This window comes from Solea senegalensis, linkage group LG21, assembly GCF_019176455.1.
Source record: "Solea senegalensis isolate Sse05_10M linkage group LG21, IFAPA_SoseM_1, whole genome shotgun sequence".
In the NCBI taxonomy this organism is placed as follows: domain Eukaryota; kingdom Metazoa; phylum Chordata; class Actinopteri; order Pleuronectiformes; family Soleidae; genus Solea; species Solea senegalensis.
The window spans coordinates 4773500-4787424 of NC_058040.1; the positions used below are offsets into that span (position 1 = coordinate 4773500).

A 13925-nucleotide genomic window follows, 5' to 3' on the forward strand; every position below is an offset into this window, starting at 1 on the left:
AGTTCTTTAAAGGCCTGACATCCCCCCTGCAGTGGAGCAGCGACAGTCAAAAACTGTATTCAGCAGAGAGATGAAACAGAGGACCATACAAAGTCCAATTTCACAGGAAGATATTACAAATCTATGGAACTCCACTTGTTCGATGGCATTTGCAATAACCTGAGTTGATGTTGCATTGTGTGGCTGATTAAACCTGCCAACATGCCTGAATCTGTGTGTTATAACCTTAAATTTAATTAAAACAGACGTCCAGGCCAAGGGTAACATTGCTGCTATTATTCCGTTGTAAAAGAGCAGCAAACTTAAAATCTGGAACTGTCTCCTCCTCCTCTGCTTTGTCTAAGCACTTAAATTAAACTTGTGTTTGCACAAGTGATTCATAAATTAAATTACTGCAACAGGGTCAACAACTAACATGGGACGATCAAAATCTGCCTCAACGATACAACAATGATAATAATTATACGTGTATTGATGTAACAGTTGTTTCCAACAGAATTATAAGCAAATCTCCTTTGTTTATTATTCTTAATTGGACATTCTAAACTGACCCCGGCCACAGAGGGACCACATACTCCGAAATGCTGGTCCCAAGCCTGGATAAATGGGAGGGTTGCGTCAGGAAGAGCATCCGGCATAGAAATCTCTTCTAAACAACCGCGGGGGAGAAGCTGGAAGACGGATAAAGACCATTTTAAGAAAGATGACGCTGACTCTGGAATAGTGGCAAAACATCTGCTCAACATCAACCAGATCAAGATTCAAAAACAAATCAAGAGCCGGTGTAAAACACTAAAACGGGTAAATTAATAAGGATTTTTAGTTAAGGTTAAGGTGAGGACATAAAAACATGAACAATACTTATGACAATAAGCATTACATTTGGATTGGGGCTTCACAAACACCCTAAAACATCGTTATTAACCATATTTCCAGTTTCTTTATGCCATTTATTTAGTGGAAAGGATTTAAAAGATGCATTTATCTTCTAAACTGACTCCCGGCAGTGAAGCAAAGAAATAAAATATCATTCATTTTCCCCAAAATGACCAACTGTTCACTGACGAGGACTGCCAGTATCATCTCGAAGCTGCCAAAGGACGGCTGTAGATTCAAGTGTTCTCATGCTGGTTCTGCAGTGGGACACCAAAATCCTCTTGACAGTTCAGTTAGTGAAAATCCATTTCCTTTGAACCGTGTTTGCCAAGTAACCAAACTGGGAATGATTCCAACTTGTACTCTTATCTATACGAGCTGCAAAAGTCACAGTAAAAAAAAAAAGACTAAGACTTGTAAAACATGTAACACTTACGACTGTGACTCATCCTGATTTTTAACTAGCAACATCTGGCTGCTGTGAAACAGAAGGATTTAAACCGCGAGCAAATGAATTACAGCTGAGAGTATGTCACAACATTTTCTCTGTATATTTCATTCAAATCTTGAGGGTGCAACTAATCATTTATTTCATTAGGAAGTTTCACAATTAGTTACTGAGTTGCTTAGTCACAAAAATTCTGATGTAAGGCTTCATTTTATGTTTCCTGACGTCACCTATGTTTTGCAAATCTAGCGGGAACTAGCTTTTCTCACCCGCAAGAAATTTGGTGGGTTTTTCTCCGTCACACAATCGATCGCAATATTATTGATCTTGTCTAAAGTCTTATGTCGTGTTTCCACCGGCTTGACTCGCCTCAACTTGGCATGGTTAAGTTACGTTTCCACTAGCATAGTACCTGGTACCACGTACTCCTGCTCTGAGACGCCCCGACACAAGAATCAAGCCGAACGATGCCAAACTGTAGATCAGTTAAAAAGACTTAACCATCCTAAAAACGTGGATTAATCTCCAATAATTACCTGGGAAATGTCTAAAATCTCAATATTTAACAGAGGAGTCTGGTGTATTAAGTGACAGCACTAAACAAATAGTTTTAATGAACTGATTCTAATGATTCAGTTGCACTGAAAACAATTGCTTTACAAGTCACTAGTCACTCGTTTGTGTGTAAAACGGAGTCACGGCAGTTTCACGCAGCAGTGCAGTCATGACTCCGCCTACGTTGAGTAGCTTTTATTTTTGTTGTGGAAAACCAGCCCGTGCCGTGGCGATGCAAGACGAGCTGGGACCATAGTAAAATAGGGCCATTAAAGTAATCCTCTAGAAGCCCTAATAGTGCTCTCATTAGCACTGCTGCAACATTAACTTGTGGCTGTACTTACTTTGATCACCTGAGGGAGAAATAAAAAAAAAAAACAGCCTAAGTCAAATCATTATGGACGACTTTAGTTGTTTAACTCAGAGGAAAACATCGTGAAATCGTCTGATCCTCTGTGATTTACACGAGCCTCCCTAACTTTTCATGAAAAAAATACAAAAAATACCTGAGATCAGAAGCCGCAAGGATTTTCAGCAACCTTTTCTCTCATGCTGAGTGTGCGACACCACCTGGAGGAGCAGTCTTACCGGATCTGAGTGTGCTACAAGAGTGCCAAGCATGGGAGAAAAGCAGCTGAATTACTGGAGCTGCACATCATCCAAGTTTAAAAGCCCCTTCTTCAGTTTTTAGAGCGATTACCCACAACACATCCCACTGATATACCATCACTCCTGCTAAGATCCTGACTTTACGGCGAGGCTGAAGCACATAATGTGCCCTGCGCCGTCCACAAGGCCCTGCAGTAAATCATTTCGGGGAACCTCGACATTTTTTCCAGCCCAAACGTTTCAGTGTATTTGCAGACAGCATTGGATGGGATCAGTCAGGTCCCCTCAGAAATGGGACCCAGCTTTAAATTCCAGCTGTGTAAAAAGACCCGATCGTGGGCAAACAGCTGGGTAACAGAACAGAAGAATACATACAGGGAGGATAAGTGAGCATTCTTCTGAAATCAGTGGAATTAATGAAATAGATGAGACTGCTCTTGAAGAGAACACTCTCACATATGTTCAAACACACATTCAGAACCCCCTCAACAAAGAAGAGACGCTATTCTCGCTGACGAAAAGCAAGAAAAATCAGCTCTGTCCTGACAGCCACCATGTTAACTGTCTAAACTAGGATCAGAATGAATAACGAAGATGGATGAAAGCTGATGGTCCACTGAGAAACTAAATTACCATTCGCACAGACAGACGTGGACTCTGAGTCTTGATGGAAATGCCATCCAGAGCTCTGTGGCAGCGCACCACATTAGATCACCGTAATACCAACAGACAGCGACACATTTTTCCACACGAGAGCATAAGACGTACAGTATGTGTCTCCGTCTGTGTTCGGCATTACACCACACTCTCTAATTGACAGTCAGGGACGGAACCACACATTGCTATGCCGATCCAAAACAAACAGCGGTGATGTTTTGATTTATGCCACCTCGTAAAATGTTTATGCACTCTATCGAAGTTGGAGATTACATGTGGATTTTATTTTGGATTTTTTTTCTTTTCTTTTCTTTTCTTTTCTTTTCCGAAGGCCCTGAAACTTGACAGGAACTGACTTTTTGGCTCAAGGCTTAGACAGCAACGAGTTCTTCTGCCAACTCTTATTCCAAAAAGCCAGTTTTCTATTTTTGGTAGGTCCGTGTCAAAATATACCAACCTTAACCCTGGTGTTTACACTTCATTTTGAAGGTGGTTTTTCTGCTCTTGCGGAGACACGGTGTATACAAAAACAGTGTTTTTTTTTGTGTATGTGCATCACAGAATTCAGTTTTCTCACTGATTGTGCCTCTGCGGGTTTGTATTTGTCACAAATGAACTGGTATGTTAAATGCAAGCTGCATTGTCCATCGACTCCATACGCACTGCGGAGGTGTTTCCCTAAGACAAGTGAAGCATTTAAACTTGTTGTTATCGCTGACGCCAGGAACACACAGCGACAGTGAGCTGAGTGAAAATGATGTGACCATCTGTCACCTGAGGACACTCAGCGTGTCTGTCAGTGTCCTTTGCATAAACTCAGTGACTCAGTGAGTGTGTGTGTGAGCGAGTGAAGGCGTGAAGGAAAGCTGTGTGTAACTTTCAAAACGCTGTATCACATGTCCCTCGAAAATGCAGCCGACAGCAGACAGCTACTCTCTCAGCTTCTTCACACGTGTGATGTGATGTGTTTCTCTCACGTTAATGCTCTTAAGCTCTGCGTTGCTTCAGAGAAAGTAGAAAACAATGCTCGCTTGAGTAAAAACGCTGTCATTTCATACAAAGTGGTTGCTGTCCCTCTTCCTAACTAAAAACTACTGCCTTTTTAATCTTACTCCCAAACAGCAGAAAACGCTGAGTCGTTATTATTATTTTATGACAAGAAAAACTATGTATCCTGTGTATTTTTTTGTTTTCCAAACACATCAACATTTGATTGAAGTGCGACATATATGTATATATATATATATATATATATATATATATACACACATATATGTATGTATATATATATATACATACATATATATGTATGTATATATGTATATATATATATATATATATATACATATATATGTATGTATATATATATATATATATATACATATATGTATATATATATATATATATATATATATATATATATATATATATATATATACTGTATTGTGTTGAAATAAATATGCAGTAAAAACATATGACTCACATTACATGTGGTCTTTTTCGAGGAGCGCTCTACATGAAAGGCATAGGCAGGCTTTTTCTGTTATTATTATTAATTCCAGCCAACTGCTGAACAAAATGGCATAAATCTACACTTCATCCAGCTTGTCATGTGGGCTTATGGTTTCAAAAAGATTTCCATTTTGAAGATTTCTCTGGATCTGTCAGCCTCTGCTTTGACACAACCACACTTTTCTTTTGAGGTTACAATATGACTATTTCAAGAATTAAACAGTGAAGACAAGTTAGTTCTGTGCTCATGGTGATGATATTTCTGCCGGATCACTCAGACTGAGGGCTCGTGTTAATGAAGACGTTGTACTTGACTGAGTTGAGCATGTACCTAATGTTTACACAGTGAATGTGTTTGCACGGATACCAATATGCAAATATTGACCCCATTCTAAATACAAAATTGTTTGCCTGACCAGTTTCACAAATGTAGCTAAAGGAATATTACATTCATATTCCTGTTTATGGGATATCATGTGAAAACTCCTATAGGATGTTAGATGAATTACCACTATTTTATAAAACGTTACTTAAGTACAAGTAGAAGTATACTGGTCTAAAAATTAAAAGTTAAAAGTAAAAAAGCAGCTTGTTTAAAAGTTACTTATATACCTACTTTTTTAACAAGGTTTTTTCTTGTGTCGTGCAAAAAGGACAAGGGGACGCAAATCTCACATGAATTGTTTTTAATTAAAGGCAAAATAAAATATGGAAACACATAATGTATGAGTCAAAATGGGTCAAAGGCCACAAATGTTTAAACTTCCCTCAACATTCCTCATCATTCACCACAATGTTTGCAATGCGTGATTTATTTTAATTTATTCTTTTAAATTCAGGCCAACTTTTTCTTTACCCCGTAATGGATGCGATTTTGAAGATAGTGAAGTACGGAACTCCCAAAAACAACCTACTCAATTACTCCATTACTTTCCACCTCTGGATGTTACAAACTAATTCAAATATATTATAACTACTACAACAACTCACACCATATTTATTTATACTGGTTATGATGTTGTTTTATTGAATTTTGCTGCTGTTTATTCATTCATTTATTTATTTACAACGTCTCAGGTCATCCAGAACCTTGGCTGTCGCTTTCATAAACTGTGGCCAGGCCCACAGTCCACAGGTGCATCCTATTTGCTTTAATAATCCTTGACCTATGACCCCTGTGGCAAGCTGCACCGATGATCGGTGAAAAAGGTGCGGTTCAACCATTCACACATGAATTTCAGAAGCCATTAGCCTTTTTCACAGCAACCGTTTTGACGTTGTTGCAATGGGGGGGAAATAAAAAACACAGGAGCAAATAATCACATGACTGACGACACAGTTCCATTTATTTTCCTCAGTTTGAGGCTGCGTGCTGGCTCACTGACGGCTTGAACTGAACGTAACCACTGTTAAGGATATGAGTAACACCTGTGACTTTCCACTGGTGTGATGTCAAAATGGCTTCCGTGAAAATGGTTAATGAAATCCAAGGAACGCTCTTGAGACCTTAGGTCTATAATTGTGGTGAAGTACAGATGACATGTTCCGACACCACAGTGGCTTAAGCGGCTGTGAACTCTTCATGAAGGACCTTGTTCGGGGAGAACTCAGCTGGACCAGATCTTTCAAGGTTCTCTGCAGAAACAGAAGAACCTACACAACTGGTGACCATCTCAGTATAGGACACCTTCACTTGAGCTTTTAAGGCACAGTACGGGGGAGAGAGGAGCCACCTTGACTCGTGTAGGACCTGACAGCCATGTAGGATGATATTTTAAGGACTCATTTCGAGGACGTCAAGTCTAAACATGACGCCTGGCAAACAATAGGCCCTGTTTATCACCAGACATCCACAATCCCTTCTGTCTGGTAATCCGTAAATAAAACCTGTGTGCACACAAGCTGAAACTGTAGCTACTGTTTGCTTTTCAGCATAACAAATAGTTGTGGCAAACAGCCACGACCACAGCGGGGTGACTTCAGGACGAGCCTAACCTTGAGCCCAGCCTTAAACCTCAAGATTTGCACGGACACCTCCTACCCAACCTGAAATGTAATTGCTGTGCACACATAGAGCAGCGAGGTGGGGTGTTCTCCACTCAAGCAGCCGCTCTACTGCTGGTCTAGATATGACAGTATATGCTGAAGACTATCAGTATCAACATGAGATGCACTGAAGAGTTTCTAAATAATTGTTTGGAGAACTATAAGTGTGTAGCTGTCCTTGACATGTAAGAGATTAACTGTTGTTTGTTGATGATGTGCTTTGTCGATTGCCATAAACTGGAAATTAATTGTCATCCTGGGATTTACAAAGTCGTGTGAATCAGAATCTGAATGTACGTATGCATACGAAAGGACAATAATCCAAGTGTTTGGCGTTTTCCCTGATATTATCAACATGAATGACGGTGGCAATTAACTCCCAAACAGCAGATGGCACTGTTCTTCTTGATAAAGGTGACCTTTTGTAGGCATGTCTAGACATTCTGTGTGTGTTTCCATGGTATGAGGTAGTCACACAGACTTGTGCCCCCTTCACAGTTTGGGTTGGGTCCAGTCAGGCCTGGCACTCAGCAGCCAGCTACACCCCGTCTGACAACGCCAAGCGCAGCTCGGCATTCAGCATTCTCAGTCCAACTCTGCTGCACACCAGGCAGACGGTGCAAACTGCATAGCACAAATATAATGTGGTGTCTTTGTACTCGGGTCGTTTTTTTTTTTTACTTTCCCCCACACTGGAGCATGAATACTTCTGTTAATGTTTATCTATTCTACCTGCTCTAGTTTAGATTTGTCGCCCAGCCAAGCAAACCACAGCCTCACCGGATGTCATCTGTCCCAGAAAGGCAAACAGGTCTTTTCAGTGAGGCACTCTCTTCCCCTCCAGACACCACACACACACACACACATCCATGGCACAAGCAGAGCCCTCTAACCCTTTTCAACACGCCCCACCCCACTCGCCGCTGGACAACTGCTCTGACTCAAATGGATTAAAGATGACTCTCTTCTCTCACTCTCTGTTTTTTTCACCCTCACTCTTGACTTCTCTTTTCTTTCCATGCCGGATGAAAGGCCTCCCAGACACCCACTCCATGCCGCATACCATTCAGGCCGGGACACACAGGAAGTCTATGTGCTGCACGGAGAGGAGGAGGAGGAGGAGGCCAGAGCGTGGTGGGAAGTGGCTGAGGAAAGGGGCTCAGCACAGAGGGAGAAAGGGGAATGGGGTTGAACGAGGGGCGAAATGCAAGTCATGTGAAGCTCATGAGCGCTAACCTACAAAAAGCTGGAATCTTGTTTTCGTTTCACTAACTCATTACTGTTATTCCTCCCCCCCCATCCTCTCAATCTCTGTGCTCGTTTCTGGATATGTTTCTCTTCCTGTTTCCATGGCAACTTCATCTTTATTTTAAAGGCAAAAAAATCTTGCTGGAGGGCGAGAACAACACACTCCTCTGTGTCGAATATTCTATAACAGAAGCTTAGTTATGTGTCTGCCAAACTCTAATTGATTGAGGCAATAAATCCCATTTGCACACCACTGACTGTGAGTGTATTACGATAATTGCATACTAACTTTGTTGACCTCTTTTTCTTATTAACTTTGGATGCAGCGAAGCCGAGCTACTGACACGAGTAAGCTGAACTGTTTTCAGTTGTTTGGAAGATTTGGTTCTCGCAAGAGGCGCCAGGCCATTTAGCTACGAGATTAGCTTCAGCTCAAATTTGTAATGGAACTGTGAATAATTGCATCACGTGGAAGGGAGTACAATTTTTACTTTCACAGGGAATATCGCTCCAGCGTGTGTGTGTGTGTGTGTGTGTGTGTGTGCTGAGGGGGCTTCGACTGCAGCCCCAGCTCACAGGGAACGGCGTCACGTCGCATGCTTTGAATTACTGTACATTTGTGGCTGGTTGACAGTCTGCTGCCAACTGTCTCTCAGTGGATCAGACAGCTAACATCAGCAGTGTGGGTTCTGCCACGAGCCCTCCTTTAATTCCCACTCGTTCGCTGCCTTTTTCCAAACACACTTTGTGTCTGTTGAATTTCCTTCACCACCGTCTCTCACTTTTTATCCCCTCGAGCGCACACACACACACACAAATTCTTCTCCCTGTCTCTACTTTAAGTCCTTTCAACACACTGATGGGTTATTTATTTATTCTTGACATATTCTTTCCTAAATCATGCGCTGTATACAGCACCGCACAGACACTGACACCCACACACATTCCTGTATGGAGCTCGCACGTTGGTCTACACACACACACAGAGTTGTCAAGTGTTTACACAGGTCACCGGGCAGCTAATCTTCACAGCACTGCTGACTGAAGCCTGTCTTTTGTGGAAAAAATTCTTTTAAAAAAAAAGGAAGAAAAAACGCAGTCAGGTGACTAATCAGGCCACAGTACAACATTGATCCTGGTTTTAAAACTGGCTGGCCCCTCCTACAAATCCTGCCCAGGTGGTGCCAGGGAAAGTACTGATGACATCACCGTGTCTCAACAAAGACGAACATTCCTCACCCAGTCGCAATCGACTGTGTTAATGTGCAGCCTGCCTTCAACCAGACTAAACCAGTCAAGAAGCTTTTCTCTCATGCCCCCTCTCTCTCCCTCTCTCTTTCTCTCTTTTCCTCTGTGTCATTGTCCTCACCTTTTTTTCCTCTCAAGCAAACACCTTCAGGTCCTGAATACTTCTCCTCCAGCTGTGTTTTAACAATAGGATGTTTGACAATACATTTTCCAGTATGTTTTGGCAGGAACTTCAAAACCCATTTGACTTCTGCTTTTGTAAAATGACTTGAGGAACTTTGTCCAAGCAACTTTTTGTTTCCATTGGTACTAATAAGGTCTTTTTTATAATGGCTATAAAGCCAGTGGCCTATAGATAAACTCCTGGAGATATAATGGCCTAGATAACGAGGAACCTGCACAGTCTTCCACAGATTTCCATTTTTAAATGCTCAGGCCCAAGGCTGCATTTTCAAGGAAAATCAAAACATTTTCAGGATTTCCTGTTATTGTTATCTGTTTTACATTACCACAGAATTAACTCTTGCTTTGGCAGAATAAGAGAACATCATTAGTCATGTCATTTTTTGTCACATTAGAATTTTCAGTGTGAACCTGTAAGCTCTTGACAAAAAAAAATGTTTTTATACTTTTGTATATCTGATATCAAACCCACAATATCTGACTTTTCGGGTCATTTCGGGCATTAGACACAACCTGCAGGTTGCATAATGTATGTATTAAGTCTTTGCTTGGCATTAATTGGCATTCACATTCAGCAGATATGAAATAGCCCTAGCTTTCCTTTGAAGTTAAGTTTCCTGCCTTTTTAATTCCTATCATTTCCAAAGGGAAACCTGCTATTTAGCCACTTGGAACAGGCAAGTAACATATGCAGTGCTAACTATAGATGGGAATAGGTATCGGTCAGTATCAGTATTGGTCCGATACTGGTCAAAATTCCTGGATCAGGTATCAGACGGATAAAAATGTAAAATCCGATACGATCCAAAAATCCTACATATCACATGCTTCACTACTAATCAGCAAAAGCGTTTTAGTTGAGTCATGTTTAGCCACACAGTTGGTGCAGTGGTTAGCACTCTTGCCTTTGCAGCAAGAAGGAAGAAGGAACAAGAAGGAATCTTGCATGTTCTCCCCGTGTGTGCATGGGCTTCCTCTGGGTTCTCCGGCTTCCTCCCACAGTCCAAATACATGCAATATGGGGATTAGGTAAATTGGACATTCTAAACTGACCATAGGAGTGAATGTGAGAGGGTGTTTGTTTGTCTATGTACAGTATGTGGCCCTGTGATGGACTGGCGAACTGTCCAGGGTGTACGCCGCTTATTGTCCTACGTCAGCCGAGATTGACACAGCACCCACCGTGACCCTCATGTGGAGGATAAAGGGGTAGAAGACGGATGGATGGATGTTTGGGCTGTTTATTTCTTCTTTTTGGGAAAACAATATTTGTTACACAGTTGGAGAATTATGTCTTTGAAGTGACTCAGCACTAATGTGTTGTTGACAGCTTCATAGTTCATAAATGGTCTAAAACTAGCACTAGTTTGTGTGTGTGTCGCGTATAAAACAAAGTCACGTCAGTTTCATGCAGCCGTGCTGTGATGACTCCGCCCACGTTGTCATGGAAAACCAACCAAACCGTGTAGAGCCAAGGCGAGGCGAGCTGGGACAATGTAGTGGGAACACGGCATAAGAGACCGGCACGACACCACGGTCAAAAAAACGAGATAGAGTTGGATGTAGGGTCACACCAAGTCCCCTTTTCCAGGGGCCCACAAATCATCTTGAACCGCCCCTGTGCCAGTGTGTCATTGTGAGCGTGTTAAGATGCTGCTGATGAAACATTATGCAGCCTAACAGAGTTGCTTGCACGACGGTATAGACATTCACTCCTTATCACCACAATTGATGAGACTGGTGAGAATGAAGTATAATCTTCCGACTGGAAACGTTAATCGCTAAATGGTAACAGAAAGTAACAGTTGAGATAAGATGATCATTTTCTGCAATCTTGTGATCCATTGTTGATATAATGCTATAAAGCCCTCATGTTGATGTTTTCACTCGACTTGTTGAGGAGGAAGAGGAGGAGGAGGATCGCACTGGATGAATGTCAGTCGTCCACAGAGACGCAAGCAACATAAACAACATGATCAACTTCTGTGTCAGACTAAGGCCCCTCGTCTCAGCACTCCCTTCCTCTTTTGTCTATAAACAGACAGTAATGTTGTTGTGGTCGTTGTTGTTGTTGTTGTTGTTTTCATTGTGCACACATAGATACCGTGACCAGAGGACTGCGGTCACATTAGCCCCATTTACAAACACTAACAAATGGAGGTCAGAGCTTGAAACTAAGTCTGATGTCCCATCATATTAAGTAAAGATTTGCAGATGACACAAGGTCAATGCCCTTGACATGTCCCAGCTGCTGCATGTGAATTTGTTTGTTCAAACAACATGTTGTCCTGTTTTCTATGATGAATGCAAACAAATAATAAAATCAATGACATGTGGTTTTATTTGAACTTTCTAAGAAAATTAAATCAAAACCAGTTACAGGAAATACCTAACATGCAGTCAGAGCATGAGATCCGGGAACTGTGGTGGTGGTCAATGTTAAGAACAAGAAATGAAATAATAAGCTAATAATTTGCATTTAGTTTTTTTGGGGGGTTTAGCTACTTTTTTGTCCTCTTCTTATACAGCAAGGTTTGCAGCAGGCATCACAAGATAAATTACTGACACTCAGGAAGGTTTCCCTTCCCTTTATTTATTTTTTTTCTCCTGTTTCCTCCACAGGTCAAACTGTGTTTCACCACCATCTGTCACACACACACACACCTTCATATACAAATATACTAACACACTCACAGGCCATCACACTGCTCCCACACACGCTATGCAAATTCCTCCCAAACATCATCCTCACAATATTTCGCAACTGACTTCCATCAAAAGTCAGACACTGTCCCCGAGGTCACAGATGATGGAGTGAAATCTTCGCTGTGATCTTTGTTGTTGTAGAAGTGTCCGACGTGAACTAATCAACCCCCGGGGCCATAAATACAGTCTTGCTCAGGACGGGCCTGCAAATAACTCTATCACACACTTCCTGTTTTTGAGCACGTAGTCAGTCAGTGACCTCAGAAGGAGGAGCACAGGATGTGTCTCAAGTGGAACATACAGATAGAAATTTCCTCGATGGTTAGATAGATTTAATTGAAACGCGGTTTAACTCTTGACAGGAGGGTGGACGGACGGGGCGCATCTGGTGTTTGACTGGATGAGCGTTGTCTGTTCCACATGATGTGATGGTTGTTAAGTCTCTTTACAAGGATATGGCACTGCTTTGTTGTGTTGTAACTGTTGATGTTGACTTTAAGATGACTTTCTCATAGCTTTGTCAGCCATGTTTGTCCAGCAGATTGCTCTGGTTGAGAGTCAAAGGTCCAGCTTTCCAAATGATGCTTTGATTCCTATCCTCTTTCAGTATCCTGGGTTTTCTTTCCCCTCAATTTTCCAGTTTCGTGTGAGATTTCCTGATTCCTGAAACAATGTGATTTTCTAGTAGTTGTTATGTTTTACTGTTGTGTCCTTGGATGAAGCAGGTTGAAATCCCACCAGTGCAGCAGAAACACTTGCACACACTGAGTGTAAGCTCCTTCTCATTAGCACGGGCAGGATTTCGTTAGACTGATGAGCAGGCAGACAGACAGACAGGCTGTCACACACTTTTTTAATTGGTGAGGCTTCTCACCAGCGCCACATCTTCCACCAGTATGCACAGCTGATTGATGCTGATGAGCTTTGTGGTTTTGTCGGGGCCGCCACTCTCTCCGATGGTTCCCGGTTTTGGGTCCCATTCAATATGACGTCAGGTTCTGTCAAAATAAAGTAGAGTGCGACAGAGGTGGCTCCTGTTGCCGCTGTGGCAATGACCCCTATCAGAGGGATCAGCTCCTTCCTCTTTTTTAGTATTTCCAAAAGGCAAACCATTTTTCTAAATCTTCAAATACTGGTGTTGCACAGAATCATACATGACACCCAGCACAGTTTCCTGTGATGGAGGCTGATGTAGGCAGGGTGACAAGGAGACAAGTTACTTTTGCCTTTTACTGAACACTTACTGTGTGCAAGTTCCCACTTGAAAGGCTTGACCAATCCATCACATGATGACCTAACTGTCTTTTGATCATGTCTTTCTAATATCGAAAGTGCTGTAGTTGGTCAGTTTGTAGGAAGTAGCTATAAAGTAGTTAGTCACTTCTTAAATACAGTTGGACACAGCTCTTCTTCTTCTAATGATTATTTCCCTCCTTAAAACATGCCACATAATAAGACTTTTATTTGGATCATTTCACATCAAAGGACCAAAGGCAGTAGTTCCTGTTCTTGGTGTGTTCTGGCAATCCACGACGTTGAGGGACGTGACAGAGCGGCGGTGTATCGCGATGAGAAAGGGTTGGTTCTGCAGTCTGTTCTATATATAAAACGAGAATATAAAATCTTTACATCTGTTACACATAATTTCAACAAGAAAAAGATTGATTTCACAGTCAGTACATACACAGTTATCTGAGTGCACTGTGCACATCCCCTGCACTTAGAACTCAGACATACTCTCAGTTAAAAGAAACCAGCAAAAACAGATTTTGGGCTCTGAGGCAGCTTAATTTTACTTCATCTTTTGCATTTTATTTAGCTGTTTGCAACCAAACAC

The 13925-nt window shown here is 41.7% G+C and overlaps 1 pseudogene; it reads right to left on the reverse strand.

Annotated features, from left to right (window-relative positions):
• Nucleotides 1-12809: 12809 nt before the first annotated feature.
• On the reverse strand, nucleotides 12810-13201 carry LOC122758691 (annotated as a pseudogene).
• Nucleotides 13202-13925: the final 724 nt, after the last annotated feature.